The sequence below is a fragment of the Ursus arctos genome, unplaced genomic scaffold, assembly GCF_023065955.2.
Source record: "Ursus arctos isolate Adak ecotype North America unplaced genomic scaffold, UrsArc2.0 scaffold_30, whole genome shotgun sequence".
NCBI classification, from domain to species: Eukaryota; Metazoa; Chordata; class Mammalia; order Carnivora; family Ursidae; genus Ursus; species Ursus arctos.
Window position 1 is genome coordinate 8,606,506 of NW_026622986.1, and position 22,163 is coordinate 8,628,668.

The 22,163-nt window shown below is 43.7% G+C and overlaps 1 long non-coding RNA gene across 2 annotated transcripts; it reads right to left on the reverse strand.

Moving 5' to 3' along the window:
- Window positions 1-616: 616 nt before the first annotated feature.
- On the reverse strand, window positions 617-9,373 carry LOC123000266 (uncharacterized). 2 transcript variants are annotated; one of them, XR_008956545.1, is made up of 5 exons: window positions 9,266-9,349; window positions 4,434-4,523; window positions 4,199-4,348; window positions 3,632-3,715; window positions 617-1,363 (listed from the first exon to the last, which is right to left on the reverse strand). It is a non-coding gene; the product is annotated as an uncharacterized LOC123000266 (long non-coding RNA). The 2 variants fall into 2 exon arrangements; XR_006408155.3 differs by lacking the exons at window positions 4,199-4,348; window positions 4,434-4,523 and having other exon boundaries at window positions 9,266-9,373.
- Between the last annotated feature and the right edge of the window lie 12,790 nt (window positions 9,374-22,163).

Sequence of the window (22,163 nt, forward strand, 5' to 3'; positions counted from 1 at the left end):
AGCTTTCTTCTCGTTGGGGAATACGAGACAGCAGCTACTGTAAGCTTCATGGCCAGACTAGGCAGCGGACTGGAGGACGAGCACAATTGGCCCGCTAAGAGCCACAGTTTCAGCCTTTCAGATTTTGTCTCTATGGACAACTCAGGTAGTTTAGTGTTTTTTGAGGCTGGGGTCCACATTGGACCCCCTTGGGCTTGTCCTCTTTACCTGCCAGCCCTTCACCATGAATGGCTCTCTTCTCAAGATTTTATTCCTGCCACAAAAACATGCCACAGCGGCAGCCACAGCAGAACTGGGAACACGATGTAGGGTGATGGGTTGTGTTGGGGACTATGCTCCTGGTGGTGGATGAGGACGCATGCCAGCAAAAGCCCTTTGTGCTAGATGGTCCCCACCGGTAAGGTCTGCTTGCAGCCGGGACTCTGGCAAGGGTCCCCGTGTTGGCCACACAAGTTACACCGACATTGTACTAACGTTTCTGACTTGCTTGACGGGAGAAGACCCTTTCTTGTGACATAGGACAGTCTTTCTCCACGAGACCAGGATCCCGGGAAGTTCTCACAGAAACATCAATTTGAACACGCCAGGAAGTTTGAACAAAGAAACTTCTAAATGGGAGCATGGGAAAAACAGGAAGGAGATCCATAGAACATTCTATCAATTTCAGTACTAATTGACTGGACAATGCCATGAACACTTTGCAGAATAAGTGTAGGGCCACCCCTGTCTAAGCTGTTTTCATCAGGGGTGGTATCTTTAGTCCAGCAGGTTCTCTGCAATACTCAACTGGGGCCAGTGCCCAGGCTGGGGGTGCTTGCCCTCCTCACTTTGAGAAGGCTCTATTTTTTCCTTTCAAAGCTTTTTGATAGAGTAGTCTGCATTAACTTCTACAACTTCCTTATCTTTTGTGTATTCTCCGACTCATAGAAATCTGGTTTCCTCTCCCACCTGTCCACTGCAAAAATCTACTTGCCGAACTTTGATAGACTCTTTGCCCTTGACTCAACTGCCCCTCCCCCTCTCGTCTGCTGCAGCTCCTCTTCCTCCACCCCTGAGGCATTGCTGCTGCCTGTGTGAGCTGCCTGGGGCTGTCGGAACAAAGTGCCGTGAACTGGGTGGCTTAGTACAGCAGGAATTTATTGTCTCACAGTTCTAGAAGCTGAAAGTCCTTAATCAAGGTGTCAGCCAGGCCCTGCTTCTCTGAAGGAGAATCTGTCCCGTGCCTCTCTCCAGCTTCTTACGTCTCCTGGTAATCTTTGGCATTCCTGGCAAGCCATGGCTTGTAGCTTCCTCACTCCCATCTCTGCCTCCATCATTACGTGGGCTTCTCTCCATGTCTGTATTCAAATATTCCTTTCCTTCCCTTATAAAGACATCATCAGTCATTTGATTTGGGGCCCATCCTAATCCAGTATGACCTCATCTTAATTTGATTACATCTCCAACGTCCTATTCCCAGATAAGGTCATATTCACAGGGCCTTAGGGTTAGCGCGTGGAATATCTTCTGGGGGGGACACAGTTCACTCCATAACATCCCCCAAGGATCTATCCATGCCTCTCTTCTCTTCTCATTATAAATTTCATCCCTCACAACTCCCACTATTCCCATGGCGGTACTCACATAGGGCTAACTCCCTAATCTATAGTTCCATCTTGGTTTGCCTCATGGTTTTCCCATTTCCTGTTGACTATTTCCCTGGGCACCCCTACCTTACACTCAACATGTTTAGAATGAACTTGGCCGGTGCCTCACTTGGTTGCCCTCATCTCTCCTACCTTGACACTGCCCTTGGTTCTTCCTTAAAATGATTCCTCTTCCTGTATTTTATATCTCAATTTGTGGCTTCACCACCCACATCCTCAATTACATACAAACCTCAGAGTCCTCTTCAAACTGTCCATCCAATCTCCCTTATCCCTCACATTTAGTTGGTCACCAAGAAATGTTCATCCTACCCTAGGAATGGCTGACAAATCATTCCCTTTTCTAGACCTCCAATGTTAGTGAAGACTCTAGTAAAAGATAAGCTTTGCATTGGCCTCCCTGTCTGCAGCCTCTTTTCCAAGCCCCACGGACTATGGCAGTGGTTCTCAAAGAGTGGTCCCTAGACTAGTCCTATCAGCATCACCTGGAGCATGTTAGAAATGCAGATCTCCAGATCTCAGGCCAGGCTTCCCAGATTGGAAACCCTCTGGGTGATTCCACTACATGTTAAACTCTGAGAACAGTTGACTAGAGGATCTGATCCTGTTATTTACCATGTTCAACAGGTTTTTATCATGTTGGCCTTCTAAAGCTGAGCTTCTTCATAGAGCATTCAAGGATCTTCGCAGCTGCCCCAGTCAGCCTTACCATGCTCCTTTTGCCCCATTTCTCACCATGCTTCCTCTGCTCTCCTCCAAACTGTAATCTTTTTTTTCCTCTTCAGAGGCATCAATTCTCCCCCTGCACATAATGTCCCCTTACTTCCCCAAACCTTGTGAATGCTGTTCCCCTAGGATTCAGCAGCTCCTGTGATATCCATCTCTCCTCTGCGAGTTTCTGTGATACCCTTCTCCATACACCATCAGAATCTCTCCACCTTATTTACATCTTGGGACACTACAACAGAAATGATAATACAGCTTTCCCTGTATTGTATCTGATGTCATACCAGTGGCCCACTGCCCCTAAAGCTCACCAGGTTTGGGGTATAAGCAAGTACACACTGCATTAATTCCCACGTTTGGGACACTCATTTCCCCAACTTGCTGATGCAGGACTTTTAGGTCCATGTAAGACGTCTCTGTCTGCCCTCAGTATCCCCAGGAGGCATCCCACAGAAGTAAACACAAGTCTCCCTACAGGCATCAGATGCTCGCTGGGGCTCTGTCTCTCCCCGCAGCCTCCGCAGTCCCACCCACTACAGTGCTTCTGCCGTGGCTGCTGGTTCTCGCTGTGCTCAGTTGCGGGCACAGCACTCCTCCACCTTGGTCCGCAGGATGCCCAAGCTGACGGGCAGCCTGCGGGCGTCCAGTGCGCTAACCGCATTAGTGTTTTTGATTTTCTGTCTCCCAGAGTTCCAAGTGCCCAGCTAGGGTGGATCCTACAATAAACCATCCCTGGACTCCAAGCCCTTATTCTACTTGGGTGTGTTTTACAGTTTACAGGGTGGTCTGATGTGGAAAAGTCCATGTGATGTAATAGATGACGAAACACTGAGTTCACTGGCTGAGTGAGTTTGGGAAAATTACTTAATGTCTCTGAGGATCAGTTTCCTCATGCAAACTAAAAATAGCCCTCATGAGCATTCAGAGGATCGAATGAAAGAGTACGTATGAAAATGCTTTATATTGCCTGGGTTCAAAATCCCACTCTGCCACTTAGGCTGGGTGACCTTGAGCACATGATGAAACTTCCGTTTGCCTCAGTTATTCTCAATAATAAAACGAGTATCATAATATTATATAACTCACAGGGGTTTTTGTGTGGATTAAATGCGTTAATATATATTACAGAAAATGATGTAAATTATAATTATGTACAAATATACATTTGTATTTTGTGTATGTGTATATAATTTAGAACATTTCCTAAAGTACAGTCAATACTACAAGAGTTTACTATAGCTGTTATTTTAAAAACTTACGTAGGTATGATATACAATTACACTGGAAAGCATCAACCCACAGAGACATAGCAGTCAGAATTCTGGGAATTCTAAGTGGAAAGCCTGAAAAAAAAAAAAGAAGAAAGATTGGGAACAGGAGATTTCAGAGAGTGCCTTAGTATTTTCTTCAAAAAGAGTTAAACCCACAAAACAGAATTCAGCCTGGTACCCTGGGAAAATCAGGTTTCTCTCTCTACTGAGCGAGCCTGCTGCCTGCTCTAGCCAGGAGGGCCATGGGGGGAAATATTATGACAAATAATGAGACGTAGTGAGGTGTGACACAACTGTTAGAGAGAAGGGGTGTTTCCAAAAGACAGCCTGAAAGTGCAACTTACTAAACCCCCCCATATGCTTATACAGATGAAATCCCATTAAAAACCATACAGGGCAACCTTGAATTTGGAAATGCATCAACATAATTTACTATACTAATAAATTAAAGGCAAAAGTAATCATATCAAAGATGCTGACTGAATTCAGCTATCATCCTTAATAACAACTGAACAAAAAGAGGAATAGAAAGAAACAAAGGTAAACACCACATACCAAAAATCAGCTGCAAACATCATTCTAAGTAGCTCTGTCCAAACAGATCTTTCTGTGATGATGGAAATTCTCTCTGTGTCAATACTACTGTTCAGCATGGTAGTCATCAGCTCACATGGCTATTGAGAGCTTGAAGAGTGGCTAGTAGGACTGAGGAACTGTATTTTTAGTTTTATTTGATTTTAATAACTTAAATATAAATTTAAGTGATCACTTATACTAAGTGGCTACCTACCATATTGACTAGTGCAGTTCTAAATGGTGAGAAGCTAACGCCATTTCCATTGGAACAAGATTATTTTCATTTACAATTGTTTCAGAGGTACTAGAGAGAATGAAGTAAAAGCAGTGCTATAAAAATACTGGAAAATAAGATATAAAATGATTCCTGACTGGTGATATAATTAAGAAATATACAAGGAATGCAAAAAATACAAAAATTAAATAAATTGCATAAACCCCTGATGCTCCAGGAAAAAGAAAACTTACTGTTATTTGGTAAGTTGGCTGGACACAAGATAAACATACAAAATTCAATAACAGTACTCTACTCTTGCAATGGTAACATAGCAATAGAAGTGGGTGGGGTAGGCTTCATTCCTAATAGCAATAAAATTATAAAATACTTGAGATAGACTTAACAGGAAAAGCATAGAAAATATGTTTTTATATCACATCTATATATGGAACAAGATCGGAATAGATGAAAGTTATACCATGTTCTTTAATGGGAAAACTGGAAATCACAAAAATGTTAATTATCCCTAAATTAATATAGAAATTAAATGCAATTCCAGTTAGAATCCTAATGGCTTTTTCTTAAACTTGGGAAAAAGTATGTAAAAGCTTATTATATGAGGGGCGCCAGGGTGGCTCAGTCGTTAAGCGTCTGCCTTCGGCTCAGGGCGTGATCCTGGCGTTCTGGGAACGAGCCCCATGTCAGGCTCCTCCACTGGGAGCCTGCTTCTTCCTCTCCCACTGCCCCTGCTTGTGTTCCCTCTCTCGCTGGCTGGCTCTCTCTCTGTCGAATGAATAAATAAAAATCTTTTAAAAAAATAATAAAAAATAAAAGCTTATTATATGAAACAATAAATGTTTAAGAACCAAAAAAATTATGAAGAGGAATTACTTCATCAGATATTAAACCATACCCTAAAGCCACTGTAATAAAAACAGTATGGATTTAGCATAAGAATAGGCAGGTATATCAGTGGAACAGAAATAGATAAATCCTAGCATGTATGAGCATTTGGTGTACAACAAAGGGATCTCCAACTCTGGGGGAAAGAACAATTTTATTTAATAAATGGTATAGGTAAAACTGGCTCTCCTTTAATAAGAAAAAGAAGTTGATCCTACCTCACACCATAGACAAAAATAAATTTCCATTGTATTAAAAACTTTAAAAATAAAACAAAATAAATAAATAAAAAATTAAAAATGAAACAATATAAACGTTAGAAAAGTATTTTGCAGATCATCTTTATAACCTAGAGGTTGTAGAGATCAAATAGGTTAAGGACAGACAACTCAAAAGCTTTAAAAGAAAAAAAAAAATACTTGCTTCACTACAAAAGAATTAATAGCGTTTTTTATTCTTTGTATCTTTTAGAGATGTTGAAACAGAGTCAAAAGAAAAATTATGAATAGAGATCTTAAGAACATATGGCAGATAGAGCATTGATAATATAATAGATAAAACATCTTACAAGTTGAAACACCAAAACAACCCATAAAAATGGAAAATAAGTATGAATATGCATTTTTAAAGGAGCAAACCCAAATGGCCGATATGTATCAAAAAATGATCACTACAGTTAGTCTTTGGGGTTTGTGGCCTATACAGTGTTTTAAAAAAAAATTACTGCCAGCATTTAGTGTCAAAGAGACCAACAAAAAGAATTCCAGTTTTCCCCTCCTTTCAGTAGGTCAGAAGTCTGACAACACTCGACGTGTATTCCCACAGAGCAGGGGGCCCGCTATATGGTTTGCATGGTCCAGTGCACAAGGAGAATGTAGGGCCCCTGGTACAAAAAATGGGGGAAGTACCATGGAAGTATTCATATGTGAAACTTTGTCCTTTCTTCTGCTGTCTCTCTCTGGACCTTTGATGGTGCTTTTCATTTGCTATGTTGTGCTCCCCTGGGGTGCAGAGCCTCCCATGGGGCTAGGGTAGACCCTCACAGGCACAGGGGGCTCTGAATGGAGACTCCATGAGCATGGCCCCCCTGCTGCAGGGTCCCCTCTGCCTAAGCCTGAGTAGTCATGGTGTCCCAGCCAGGCCAGGAAAGCCTGTCTCCCCTTCCCCGTGGCCTGATGCCCGACCACTGCGGACAGTGCCCCCCCGTGGGATGGCACCTCCTCACTGGGTCACACTTGATTCCTGGATTGAGGGAGTGGGAGAGGCTCCCCTGCATTGACTCATCTGCTGAATGCACTGTGGTGCTGCCAGTTCAGGGTGGGAAAGTGTCTGCGACCCTGGCCTTCCTGGTGCGCAAACCCTGGACCCCACCGGAAGTGGAGAGTGAAGGTGAATGTGGAGGAGGAAGAACATTGGCTACCTCTCTCCCACTGACGTGGCTTGGTTACCACCCAGGGGAAGAGTAGCAGCGGGAGTCCTGGCGGGTGGGGGAGAGGGGGAGGCCCGGTTGGCCCTGGAAAGTTAGGGGAGTAGAGGGCCGGGAACTTCCCTGGGGAGGTGGTAAAGACAGCCATCAGTGAACTGAAGCTCCCAGGGCCACTTCACTTGTCCCAGCAGACTTCATTACAAAGCACAAATTCAAAACTATGATAATAAAACAATTATATGAAGAGCATTACAATCCAAATGTGGGGCCCTTCTGAGCATAGATCCCTGTACACCCGGACTGGTTGCTTGTCCATGAGGCCAGCCCTGTCATTAAGCAACACTTGACCAGATCTGGAGAAGCCACAGAGCTCACTGCCACATCTGCCTCCCCACCTTGTCTGTTCCCCTGCCCAGGCTTCTAGAGGGATCTGCATTTGCCTGCCCTGGGTTCACCCTTTACAAGGCATGGAAGCTTCCAGCTCCTCCTCTCTCTCACCAGTGGGTGGGAGTTTCTCCTTCCCAGAGCTGCCTAGCTGAGGCACTGCCTAGAGTTAGCCTGAGAAGCACTCAGGGGCCCTCCTTCCTAAGGGGCTGGGAGCCAGGGAAATCTCCCCAGTTCCTACTGCCAGAGGCTGTGGTTGTGGTTCTCGCCACCAAAATGCACAGAGGGCTGGGAGGAACCTTAGCTATGTGTTCCCATGGTCATTTGCTATTGTAAAATGTACAAACAGAAGTCAGATGTGTTCGCAGGAATTGATTAAGATGCTGCCTCTTTCACTCAGCCTTCTCTTGGCTCACTTCCCTTCTGGTTAGGTGGCCCTGGAGTGGCTGTGGCATATTGGGAGTCTGGCTCGGGGACATTGAACTGGGCATACGTTGAGATTTTAGGAGTGTCTTAGTCTGTCCGGGCTGCTATGACAACATACCACAGACTAGGTAGCTTAAAAAAACAGAAATTTATTTCTCATAGTTCTGGAGGCTGGAAGTCTGAGCTCAGGGTGCCAGCATGGTGGGGTGAGGTCTCTCTTCTGAGTTGCAGACTTCCTATTGTGTCCTCACGTGGCGGAAGGGACAGGGGAGCCCTCTGGGGTCTATATTACGACGGCATTAGTACCCTCATGACCTAATTACTTCCCTAAGGCCCCAACTCCTAATACTATTACATTGGAGTTTAGGATTTCAACATAGGAATTTGGGGGCGGGGCACAAACATTCAGTCCATAGCTATGGGATACATTTATGTGCTTTGCAGACACTTCTGTATATAATCAGTCTATTGGTAGCTGGCTTTCACAGGCTAGGAAGTGGTGGGTTTAAAGTGAGGTTCATCTGACTCCTGTGGTAATGATCTAAAAACTACCCTCTATTGCTTTTCATAGTTTAGTGACCCCATCCATCAGCTTCTTAACTTAAGGTCAAGATGATCTGTCCTCAGCCACTTGCTAGTACCTGGCAGCATATCACACCTCCCTACGAGACTCTGGGCTTCTCGTACACCTACCTCCAGCTTGCCCCTGAACTCTGGACCCTCTGTCTTTGCCACCCTATGCTCTTCTCCATGCTGTTCCCATGACTGACATGACCTTGCCCAACTGCATCTACAGAGGTCCTTCTTCATTCCTGGTTCATTTGACCTGGAGCATAGATATCGATGAAGATAACAGAAAAGTCATAATTGTCTCTAAAGGATACCCAAGACAAACTGGCTACTGAATGATGTCAGTTTGGTTTTTTTGTTTTTTGTTTTTTAATTTTAGCCATTAGTTGCTGCGAAAAAAACTTGGAATGCTCTGAAACCCTATAGCTCTCATGAAAGAAACTCAATACAGATTTTCTGAAATTTGATAATAATTTTAGCAATTTGCTTGTTATTCCTAAGAAAGAATTGTGAAGCTGAAAACAACTTGTATAAACTATCAATAATACAAATTTAAAAATAAAAGTAACAATCAACATATCAGAGGATAGACTAAATTATGTTTCTCTTTTTTTCTATAGAAAATGATATTACAAAAATGTGTCATAAAAAGGCAAAGAGGATGCTGCAAAAAATTTGGGAATAAGTATTATAGAGTTCTGTTAGGTGGCTAATTAATACAAAACATTATGCTATTTTTCTGGATTATTTTTATTGACGTATAATTGACTTATAACATTATATTAGTTTCAGGTATATGACATAATGATTCAATATTTGTATGCATTGAAGAATGATCTAGTCAACAATGTCTAGTCAACATCCGTCATCACATATATTACATAATTTTTTTCTCATATTTAAGATCTGTCTTAGCAACTTCAAATAACATGGTATTGTTAACCACAGTCAATACTTACATAGTTCTCTGATCTTGGACTCTGTTTTCAATTCTCTCTAGAATTGAATGACTATATATATATTCTCTGTATATTATATATGTTTTTTGTTATATAAAGTATATATAATATATATGCTACAGTCAATATTGTATATAAGTTACAGTTATATCGATACTTACAATTATAGTTAGTTGTCCCACTCTGGGTATCATCAATCTGTTCTCTGTATCTAGGAGCTTGTTTTTTTGTTTGTTCTGTTTTTTGGATTCCACATATATGTGCGATCACATGGTATTTGTCTTTCTCTGACTTACGCACTTAGCATAATGGCCTCAAGTGTACAGTTGACACTTGAACACTGTGAAGTTTAGTGACATCAGACCCCCACGTAGCCAAAAATACACATGTAACTTGACTCTCCCAAAACCTAACTACTAATAGCCTACTGTTGACCAGAAGTCTTACCAATACCATGAATAGTTGATTAACATACATTTTTTATGTTATATACATTATATACTATATTCTTACAATAAAGTACACTAGATGAAAGAAAATGTTAATTAGGAAAATCACAAGGAGAAAAATAGATTTACAATGCCATACTGTAAAAAAATCCACATATACATGGACCCGCACATTTCAAATCCATGTTGTCTAAGGGTTGGCTATATACATGCCACAATTTCTTTATCCGTTCATCTATGGATGGACACTTGGATTGTTTCCATGTCTTGGCTATAATAAACAATACTGCAATGAACATGAGGCTACATAGAACTTTTCAAATTCATGTTTTTGTTTTCTTTGGATAGATACTCAGAAGTGGAATTGCTAGATCATGTGGTAGTTCTATTTTTAAATTTTTGAGGAAACTCAATACTGTTTTTCATAGTGGCTACACCAATTTACATTCCCACCGACGGTGCACAAGAGTCCCTTTTCCCCACATCCTTAACGGCACTTATTATTTCTTGTCTTTTTGAATAATTGCCATTTTAACAAGTCCACGGTGCTATCTTATTGTAGTTTTAATTTGCATTTCCCTGATAATGAGTGATGTTGAGCATCTTTTCATATGTCTGTTGGCCATCTGGTTGTCTTTTTTGGGAATGTCTACTCAGATCCTCTGCCCATTTTTAATTTGGATTGTTTGGTTTTTTACTATTGAGTTTTATGAGTTCTGGAATTTTTGATGTTTATGTATTTGTCAGCATTTGTAATTTGTCATCATTTAAAAAAAATTCTAAATTTTGCTTTTAAACTGAAGTTCTTATTTAATGTGTTACATGCTTTGAAGAGGGTTCCCTAATGTTTATATTTAAGCTTTAGACCCAAAATCTGGATCCTGATGGGTCTTGGACAGCCAGTATCTGGGGGTGGAGGATGCCCACCAGGCCAGTGCATGGGGAATGAGTTTGGGTGGGAAGGTGAGAAAGGGTCAGTCAAGTTGTACAGAGAATTGAAAACCAAGTCCAAGATTAGAAGAGGAAAAGCAAGGATGAGTGTGGAGATGGAGGGCAAGATATGTAATCAAGAGACAAAGTGGGGAAATCATTAATAATAAAAAATTATATATGTATATATCTATTAACTGTTTTACTTTAACTCAATACAAATATACTTTCATCATCCAGTCTTGGGTGCAGAGCCAAAGTCTTCTGGAGTCTGGGTCTTCTGGATGAACTTCCTCCTTGGCTTTCTGGTATGAACCATACCCGTAGGGCTTACCCATAATTTGGATTTCTTCAGAGTAGAGGAAGAAGTTAAAACCCATATGGGAAGCATTCTGAATGCAGCATCCTCCTGGACTGTTCACTGTTTCCCTCTTCTTTTATAGTTTTCTCACCAGTATATAATTCAGTAGCAAGGCATTCAACTTTGTTTTCGTAGAAACTCCTCTTTTCTGCACTCATATTTCATTAGTTTACATATAAGCATACCTCAAAAATTTTGAGGGTTTGGTTCCAGACCACTGCAATAAAGCAAATATTGCAATAAAGCAAGTCAAATCGATTTCTTCGTTTCTCAGTGGATATAAAAGCTATGTGCACACTACACGATAGTTATTAAATGTGCGAAGCACGATGTTGAAAAAACAGTGTACATACCTTACTTAAAAAGTTCTTTACTGAGCTTTCAGTGCGTCATAATCACTGATCACAGATCACCATAACAAATAATGATGAAACAGTTTGAAATAGTGCAAGAATTACCAAACTGTGCCACAGACAGGCGAAGGGAGCAAATGCTTTTAGAAAAATGGCGCCGATAGACCTGCTCGATTCAGCGTTGCTCTAAACCTTCAATTTATATTTTTAAAATCTGTGAAGTGTAATAAAATGCCATATGCCTGTGTTATTAACAAATTACACAATTGTTATAAACAAATGCAACTGACTGGCAGCAAACATAGCAGACTCTTGGCACCCACACAACTTGACCAGTAAGAGCAGAAGGGGGCCCGTCTCCTGGAGCGCTGCTAACCAGCTTGCATGCTCTGTGTGTTTTCCTGCTTTAGTTCGTGTGTTTTCCTAAGAAAAGAGAGGTTATGGTTTATGTGGTCGTCTTAGAGGGAACTCGGGTAAGAGTGCTTCTATTATGGCGGCTAAATGGTGTACAAAGAAAGTAGTGAAAAGGTAGGATTGTTGAACCAGCCTCCATGGAGACAAGGGACATACAGCTGGGGATTCCTTTTCTGTCAAACCACCCAAGCCTCTCCTTAGGTTAGTCATAAAACATTTTCCCTAAAACAAGTTTTCCTATAAGGCAGGAATGTTGAGGATCCTAGAAGAGCCACTCTCCTTGCATTCAGGGTAAATTGGCAACATAGCCTTCGTGACCCACAGCAGTGATCGGTCCACCTCCCTGTAAATCTCCTCTCCCTGGACGTGCTAGTTCTGACCTCCTAGGTTCATTCTTTGGAAGGGAACCCATTCGGACTGGACAGAATTTTCTGGAGTGACTCTAGCGTAGTATGCTCCCTTCACATCTTCCCTGGTCAAAGTGAGGTGTAGAGGTAGCCTGGAATGACCCTGATTTGAACATTAGAGTGTTCTGAACCCTCACCGGGTCACTTCTTCCTTCCACGTGCAAGGAGAAGGACAAGCAGCATTTAAGCTTGAGCCCTCTGCTCCACAGTCCAGTCCCCACCTACCTGTCAGCTCTGCTGCACTGCTTCTGCAGCCTTGAGCCCCTTGGAACACTCCGCGTTCTCCAGATACACCATGGGCTTCCTCCCACACAAGAAATTAAGTCTAGTTTCTTAGAAGGGGACTCTTTTCCAAGTATTTGCTACCTGGCGGAGTCTGATGCCTGCATACTGTCTTATCTTCAAAGGGATATTTTCTCTTCTAAGGAGTGTTTTTCTTGATGTTCCCACCTCCTTACCTCCAATATCCAATACTTATAAAACCCCCTTAGTTTTCCCTCCTAAATAGCATGTAATGTTGCTTCCTTTTCCCCACCTCCTCTATTACCACTGCTTCCAGCCCCCCCTTACCTCTCATCTGGACCATTGCTGAAAGCTCTTAGCTTGTTTCTTTGCCTCTAGACTGTTCTCTACCTCTTTACAGAGACAGCAGGTGCAAATCCAGTTACTTCTCTGTCTGAAGTTCTTTACAGTAAACCCCAGCACTCACAAGATAAAGCCTGGTGTCCTTCACCTGGCACACCAGCCCCTCTAAGATCTGACCTTGCTTTACCTTTCCAGGCTTATCTCCTGCCCTTTGAGGCACAAACCACCATCTCACATGGGGTTTTCCCCTTTCTCGATGCCTGATTTCACTCATCCTTCGAGATCGGGTCCCAACTTCATTTCGTGAAAGCCTTCCCTTTGTGCCCCTCTGCCCTCAGCCCAGCAGTGCCCTCTGCTCTGGGTCTCTCCCCAGGCCCATGTGTGTGTCTGTCTCTGGTAACACTGATCACAATTACTGTGGCTGTTTATCTTCCTCTCCTAATAAATAACAAACTCCTCACGGACAGGGACTACACCTTTACCTTCTCTATCCAGGAAATATTCAGGTCAGGGGGCTTATTCAGGAATACCCAGGGAATCATTGATTGGGACACGTTCAACCCCAAAAGATTTTTTTTTTTTTAATTTGGCAAGCGTTTTATTTCATGGAAGATACAAGTTGAAATTCCCCTTTTTAGAAAAACTTACATATATTTTTTAAAAGCCCAAAAGACTGTTTTAAAAACAAGGTTGCTTGGGTCTGTCTCAGCTTCGGATGCGTGCCAGCTGAAACACTGTGGTGTTGTGAAGTCTTTCACCTTCTCTAAGACGTCTGGAAAATTCTCTCAGGTTATTTGCAAGAAAAAAATTTACAAGTAAAGATGGAGGATGATCTTTCAGCCTCCTTATCAGTGTTATTAGAAGGAAGGGCAGTGACCCCACAGAGAGTCTGCGAAAGACACGTCCTGCCAGGAGGCAGCTTTCTTTTGCCTGGGAAGCCTTAGCGATTGTCACCCTTCCAAGGAGGATGACTCTGTGGGGGCTGGCAGAATTATGTCGTATTCCTAGAATAGGGTTGCAAAAGTCCCTCTGTTGAGCAAAAGTCACTGTGCTGAGATGAAGGGCTCTGTTGACACAGGACAGAATGTCCCAGCACAAGGATAGCTATGTTGGATCGCTGGTTATGAAAGGGAGGGGTGCCCAGTTCTCACCTACACCACCAGGGAAAAGGACACCATGACAGCTGCCCTATCAGGTCCACACCATAGGCTTTGATGGCTAACAGTCAGTCGGAGGATTTTTCTGGTGAGCTAACCAAGAAGGTCCAAGCAAGCTAGCCAGACACAGAAGCTTGCTCGCGCAATGCAGACTGCCCTGCGAGGGGACGCCAGCTGTTGCCACCTCGTCGGTGCCCAGGAGGCATCCGGCATGATTCACTGGGCCTATTTGAGGTAGATGACCTGAGCCCGTGTTTCACAAGGCCTTTTGTGGGCAGGTTCCCGCACTGATCCCTCTCCTTGTAGCTGCAGCCTGCAGTCAAAGCCACGGCTTCTGCTCGGCTTTCCATGCGCAAGTGTCCCCCTTTCCCTTTGCTGTCCTTTCAGTCTCCCACACCCTGTGGCTTTGACTGTTTTTTGTAAACATTGAGCCAGCAGCTTGCAGGGTCAAGAACTTGCAGGAACTCCAAGGTCAGCACCTGCAGCTGCGGGTCTGAAATACACGGGAGGCCCCGAGACAGTCAGCCTGCTAGTGGAGACACAGTGCTCCACGCCAGGGTGAGAGGCCAACCAGCCTATCCTGGGTTGCCTGAGCTCTCTTGGTTTTAGCACCAAAAGGCACACATCCTGGGGCTTTCCTGAGTCTTGAGGCAAATGGGGATATTTGGTTGTCCTGATCCCAAGCCCCCTGGGCAATGTGCCTTCCTCTCTCCCTAATATCTGTGCCTGTCCTGAGCCAGTGAGGCTACCTTTACCTTGTAGACACAGTAGCTTAATGGAACTGGAAGTATTTTCCTTTTTAGCCTGACTTAGAGAAATTTCCGAGCCTAATTTGTGATCTTTCCCTAACAAACATATAGGAGGCATAGTCCTAATAAAACAGACCTGATTTGGCATATGGAGAAGAACCACTGACCAGTCTTCAACGTTTGTTGCTACTTCCAGGGATATTTGCAAAAACACTGGAAAAGTGTGTAAGAGCTTCAGAAAAACCCCCTAGCCCTCAACTTGTGCCCATATTCTGAACATGCTTGACAGTTCATTCTGTCACAGTGTACGGATGAGTGTCAGGCCAGCTGCTACCCCGAACTGTCACTATCGGGTCTTCCGTGCACTGATTTCTCTCCAGTTGGAAGGCAGTCGCTTTCCACGCACAGGGAGTTTGAAGTAGAGAACCAGCTGTTTAGGTTTCTTGGACTGGGCCAAATGAAACCAGCCACAGGCAGGCTCTGTGCAAACAAGGCTTGGTCTGAATGGCAGCTACTGTTCGTCTGGCTTCGATGAGGTGTGAAGAACTGTGAATGCCACAGGCCACACTATGGGTTCTAGCACGGGAGCCTGCAATTCACCGTGGCTGTTTATCATTCTTTGCCCGTGGCTGTTTTGGTTCTCAGCCTGAAAGGTACTCCTGGGCTAATTAGCCTCTTCCTTTGGCCGTGGTACAGGAATCCAGACACCATTTGGCAAAGGAATTCCGACATTTCTCCTATGGTAGGATTTGGGCACAGGATCAGTGAATCTTGGAAAAATCACTTTGAAAATGTAGCCCAGGTCTGTTTGCTAAAGTCATTCCCTTTTTCATTTACCTTTGCAGACTTTCACTTCCCGACTCCACCATGTTCAAATAAACAAATTCATCTTTAGGTCTGAAAAAACATGGACGGCAGCCACAGTACATTGTTATCTGAATTGTCCAAATGGTCCAAGGAAAAATTGAGGCTTATTTGACTGATTTCTCTGACATCCCAGACAGATTGTGATTCATTGGAAAAATGTTCCCTCTGGCTTTTAGAACATTTCAAGCAACACGCATGCTAAAGAGGCCTCTGGGTATGAAGACTAGTTTCTAAATGACACATAATAAGCCTTGTTGCTGAGCAAAAGTTTCATTTCGAAATCCGAAACCCCAGCTAGCTCCGGGTCCAAGCAGAGCAAAGAACCTTAGCTGATTTCACCCAAATCTCTCCCAGACCTTTGACCTTTATTACAAACCATAGTATGGAGCCTTTGCCCCACTCACCAAGTGAACTTTTGTTTCCCCATGGAACATTGTGGTTGTATAGAAAAACTTGGCTGAGACATCAGGTTTATGTCCAGTTGAGGATAAATGTGCTGGATATGATACATTCAACATGACTTGTGGTTTCTGTTTCTCGAGAAACTCCTGTGACAGCACCTGGAAAGCTCACCGAGCCATTACACTGAGCAACTGAGCCAAACCAAAATCCCTCTTAGGGTCTGAGAATCCACACTCCTGGTGGCTTGGGGCCTGTCTGTGAGGAATAGGTGTAAATCCTGTAATCCATTATAACCCATGCCAATGCCCTGTTGGACGGAAACTACTCATTCCGAACTATGGGCCATGGTCTTCTCCAGCTGTGGCCTGTGGGGCTTTGTGAGTCTTCTCCAGGTAAGTGATAGTGCCGGGAAGTCATCTTTACTCTATGGGGGAACGGCCAGAGAAGAGACACTCCATATAACATGCAAATATCCTGGCCAGTGTGGACAGGAATGTTCTCCCCAAGTCCAGGTCTTTTCCTTTTGGGAAAGAACGGAAATAGATGTATTGGGGTGGGACATGGCACTCCACACACACACACACACACACACACACACACACACACACACGTACACTTTCTTGGGAGGCTGGGTAGAGGGAAAGGAGAATTTCCCATGGACAAGTGTCCAGAATTATTCTTCCCGATGTGGAGCAATGATGAGGGGGATTGAACAGCTGCAAGTGGGGGAATGATTTGAGAACTGGATAGAAACCACTGCCCACTGCTAAGGCAAAGTAGAGTCATAATAGCTCAGGATTATTGAAAGATTGCTCTGTGCAAGATTGCTTTTAATGGTGACATTTCACTACATCTTAATACTCTGAAGTCTTAGCACCTTCCACGTTTCTTTCCAATCCACCTCTAAGCTACGCGTTGTGACAGGTGTCATCCCTGAAGGCTTACGGAGTATCATGATTGCTGTTGTAGAGACAAGGAAGCCAAGGTTCTGTGGGTTTTGCTTGTTTGTTTCCTGGAGCACAGATCTCTGTTCTGGGAGACGTTACACACTACGCAGCGTCGTCAGCCTCTGTCCTGCACGGTGCACAGTGTGATTTTCTTTTCTTTTCCTTCTTTCTCAGAAACATGGACTTAAAGCTGTGCCTTACTGAGTACTGCTAGCAGATGAATATATTGAAAGGTGATGGGTACAAAGCTGCTTGGCTGCCAGCCAAGGGGCGTATGAAAAGGATGACACTCAAAATGCTGAGAGATTAGTAGTACTGTGTGGGATTTCCTGACCCCTGAAGTTCGAAGCTGTGATACATGCGCACACACACACACACACACACACACACAGAGGAATATTACTCGGCCATAAAATATGAGGAGATCCTACCATGTGTGACAGCAAGGATGGACCTTGAAGGCATTATGTTATAAGTGAAATAGAGAGAAAAAGACAAATGCTGTACGATCTCACTTATATGGGGAATCTAAAACAAACAAACTCATAGAAAATGAGATCAGACTTGCAGTTATCGGAGATGGAGGGTGGGGCAGGGGGAATTGGAGGAAGTGGTGAAAAGGTACACACTTCCAGTGACAGGTAAGCACTGGGGATGGCACGTACACCGTGATGACCGCAGCTACCACCGCCCTGTGACAGACAGGGAAGTTGTTAAGAGAGGCGATCCCAAGAGTTCTCCTCACAAGGAGAAATATTTTTTTCCCTTTATTCTTTCTTTTCTTTATATTTTGCCTATCTGAGAACATGGATGTTAGCTGAACCTATTATGATACTCACAATACGTGTAAATCAAACCATTACGCTACACGGCTTAAATTCATACGGTGATGTAGGTCAATTATTTCTCAATGAAATTGGGGGGAAAAAAGAAAGAGATTTGCCTCCCATGGCCCTTTGTTTGGAGGGTATTAACCTGGCTGTGGTTCCACTTGCCAACCGTGTAAATGCCGGGAGCAGATCAGAGTGGAGTCTAGACGAAGCTGAGTCACATGCCCCGGGTGGGTGTGGACAAATCCCGCAGCTATTGCAGCTCAAGTAACAAACAGAGCGCTGTTGGAGGGCCAGCAGGCGGCCTTGGCCCTGGGCTCTGTCACTTGAGCCTTCTTGTCTCTCCTCCCTCTGATAGGAGCCCAGGAATGAGGCGTAGCAGCCAAGAGGAAACCACAGCCTCCAGATTCCTTTTTTACAAACCATTGTCCACTTTATTTAAAACACGAGCAGAACATACTCAGGGCTCCCGGCCCTGGTCTGACATTACAGTACACATAGCTGTGTGCCAACAGCCCACCGATTTTCTAAAAAAACAGGTATTAGAACCTTTGCCATGACTCCTTTGTGGTTAATCAAGATTATCATAAGTATTTTTAAAGAGGACAGCCAAACACGTGTCTGATCTGCCCAAAATAGGTGTACGTTATAAATCCATTGATATATATATATATAATATATACAGTTGTGGCTGAATTAAAGCAGAGCCCAATTAATGTCCCCACCCTCAGCTCAGACCGCCTGAATCCCAAACAGCATGAGATCAAGAAGTTGGAAACGAGCAGAACTGAGAGGTTCATCTTGCTTTGGAAGAGAACATGCAATGTGTTAAGTTGAAGACTATGCAAAAATATGTGTTAATTTGATATAAAATCCTGGGAGTTTTTCTTAATAAGATACCATGGCAACGATGGGTCTCATTCTTTTGTACCTCAGATCCAGTAACCCTGATCTCTGTAAAGCAACCATTGTCTTCCAGGCATTTTACAACTCACACCCTAAAAGTGTTCCCCCTTGCACATTTTTAAGCTGACACCTACATTTTTTCTTCATTAAGTTTAAATAGCTGCAAAAGATAGAATTTCCAGCATAATGCAAATGTTGATATTTTAAAATAAAAAGGTTTCATCACTCTTTCAGATATATCTAATGGAAGGTAAACACTCTAGTGATCTCATGTCCAGTATCATCCATTTAAAAATACATCAACATCCTCTTCTTTTTTTTTTTTTTTTAAAGATTTTATTTATTTATTCGACAGAGATAGAGACAGCCAGCAAGAGAGGGAACACAAGCAGGGGGAGTGGGAGAGGAAGAAGCAGGCTCATAGCGGAGGAGCCTGATGTGGGGCTCGATCCCATAACGCTGGGATCACGCCCTGAGCCGAAGGCAAACGCTTAACCGCTGTGCCACCCAGGCGCCCCTCAACATCCTCTTCTTTAGCCGTTGGAAAGTATTATCTTTAAATTGCTTTCCCATTCCCTCTTCCACACAGGAATTTATTTCAAGAATATATACTTTTATTATTGAAAATCTTCTGTTGCTTGCCCATCATACTGCCACAGAAAATGTATAAAAATGGAAATTAAAAATATTTTCTCCAGATTTAGTTACTTTAATATCAGTCCACATTTGTTCAAAACAAATACATTACAATAAACTGTGATGAAAATAATTATTAAATATAAAAAAATTTTTGTCGGTAATCTATCTTTAATGAGATGGTTAGGGGGTGTCATGATGCTTTGATTATGAGATATCCTGCTGATACCAATACTTCTAATGATCCCGTTTTTGGTGCCCTGCTGTAGTAGATGGACCCTAAGATGGTCCCCACTTATACCCACCTCTTGGTATCCACACACTGAATGTGGGAAGAATCTGTGACTTGCTTCTAACGCACAAAACACGTCAAGGGTGAATAGGACATCACTTTTTTTGTTTTTTTTTGTTTTTTTTTTTTAAAGATTTTATTTATTTATTCGACAGAGATAGAGACAGACAGCGAGAGAGGTAACACAAGCAGGGGGAGTGGGAGAGGAAGAAGCACGCTCATAGCGGAGGAGCCTGATGTGGGACTCGATCCCATAACGCCGGGATCACGCCCTGAGCCGAAGGCAGACGCTTAACCGCTGTGCCACCCAGGCACCCCAGGACATCACTTTTGTGATTGTAATGTAAGCTTGTAACTTCCGTCTTCCTAGCAGACGCTCTTGACTCTCTCCTTGCTGGCTCTGATGAAGTAAGCCACCATGTAAAGAAGCCCATGTGGCCAAGAACTTAGAGGATCCTGCAGCTGACAGCCAGCTGGGAGCCGAGGCCCTCATTCTGACAACCTACAAGGAATCCAATCTTGACCAAAACCATATGAGCTAGGAGGCAGATCCTTCCCCAGTTGAGCCTCAGATGAGACCCTAACCCCAAAGACCCTTTGAGTGCAGTCTCTGAGAGACCCTGAAGCAAAGGACCCAGCCAAGCCACACCCGGACTCCTGACCCACAGAAACCAGGATCATAAATGTGTATTGTGTTAAGCCACTAAGTTTGAAGTAATTATTCATGCAGCAATAAGTGACAGATACACCCCAGTCTAGCACTGTAGTAATAGATGAGTTAAGGGAAAGGCATGGATTTCTCTTATCAAGTGGGAGAAGGGTGTTTGTGATAGGGAGGTAGACAATAGAATTGGCTTGATGTTTCCACCAAGAGATTGTTCTCTTGCAAATATTTTAGAAAGGAGTACATTTGGAGGTTGAGAATCTAGAAATTGATTCTCTTAAACCTATCGTGTCCACATATGCCTTGGAAAATCTCTGAATCCCCAGAGGTTGGTGGTTGGCCTCTTTGAAAGTAGATTGTACAGCTTGAGCCATTTTGCAATATTGTGACTATAGGAAAATACATATCATTTAGATACCAAATATGTATTTCTCATGTATATTTGGGTTTTGGTCTTTGTCCGTGGTTCCTGACTCACAGGAATTGGAACTTCCTAAGTGATGAGAGTTTAAAGGTGTCTATTTTGTTATGCTAATGAGATGGTTTCGGAAAGCACCTAAGGATGAGACTGGTTGTCAGTGGATGCCAACCATGTGATTAGAGGGTTGGAACTTTCAGTCCCACCCTGTGCCCTTCTTAGAGGAGTGAGGGGCAGGAGAATGGTCAGTGATTTAACCAATTATGCCTATGTAATAAAGCTTTCTTAAAAACACAAAAGGAGAGGGTTTGGGAACTTCTGGGTTGGTGAACACTGGAGATGCAGAGATTGGGGTGCTCAGAGAGGGCATGGAATCTCTGCACCCCTTCCCCCAGACCTTCTCCTGTGCATTTCCTCCATCTGGCTATTCTTGAGTTCTATCCTTTCAAAAGAAACAGGTGATCTAGTAAGTAAAATGTTCCTCCGAATTCTGTGAGCTGCTCCAGCAAATTCAGTGAACCTAAGCAGAAGGTTATTGGCATCTCTGATCCATAGCTGCTCTCTCAGAAGCCCGGGTGATAGCCAGAGCTTGCCACTGGTGTCTGAGGCGGGCCGGGCAGTCTTGTAGGACAGAACCCTTACTCTGTGATAGCTGATGCGACTTCTGGGTAGACAGCGTCAGAGTCAAGTTTAATTGTAGGACATCCAGCTGGTGTTGGAGAATTGCTCCTTGGTGGCGTGGGGGAAACCCCACCCCTACATTGGAACTGGGTCCCAGAACCCTAAAGACATGTGGAAAGTACAATGTATAATGGCAGCCACCACAGCAGAAGCAATACGACAAGCTATTCTTTCATATTAAAGTTCCTTTCTCGTTCCCCTCAGCCTCTCCTTTTCTCTATGCTTCTGGAAAGGACTCACAGAACTCTCCAGGCACGAAGCCTGGTGGGTCTGCCTCCTCGGGCCCATCTCCTGCTGTCCTTGCCAGCTGCTGCTAGCACTGGAAATGAGCAGCTGCTTGGGCATGAACCTGGCCATGAACTTAGCCACGATTACCTGGGCTTATTGAATAAGAGGGAAAACACTTGCTTCGAATTGGAAACTTTTCTTTTGAATGCCTAGGGACTTCTGGCATGATCCAACTGAGGTTACATCCAATGGATTTATTTCTCTTCATCTTCTGCACAACATGACCCCGTGGTCTGTAAGGAGCTAAGACCCTTCTCCCTCTTTCCTTGTGTGCGGGGCGCTCTTGTGCCATCACACTCAGGGAAGGCAGATGCTGCTCAGTCAGTGCCGGGGTCGCTGGGCCCCCCACGCATGTGAGGCCAGGCTCTCTGTGGGAGCTGCAGGATAAGGGTCCACGGGCAGTCCATCGGGGGCCCAAACCCTAGTCCCAGGGGGACACTTCTTGTCTTCATCCTTGCAAAACGGGGCATCCTCTCTCACTTCGTGTGAAACAGCTGTCAAACCCCCTCATTCTTCTGTCTCAGTGATGTATTATATAGGAGATGAATATGTCCAAAGAAGGAAGGGATTTAAAGGGGAAAAAGTCCGCAGAAGAATAAGCAGTCTTTGTGCAATGCACACAATCTGGATGGCTTTAGAGTCCTTGCTGGAAGCATCCAAGAGACACTTCTCAGATGTACACACTCAGAGAAGGGATTGAGAGACTCGTTCCAACGACACTGT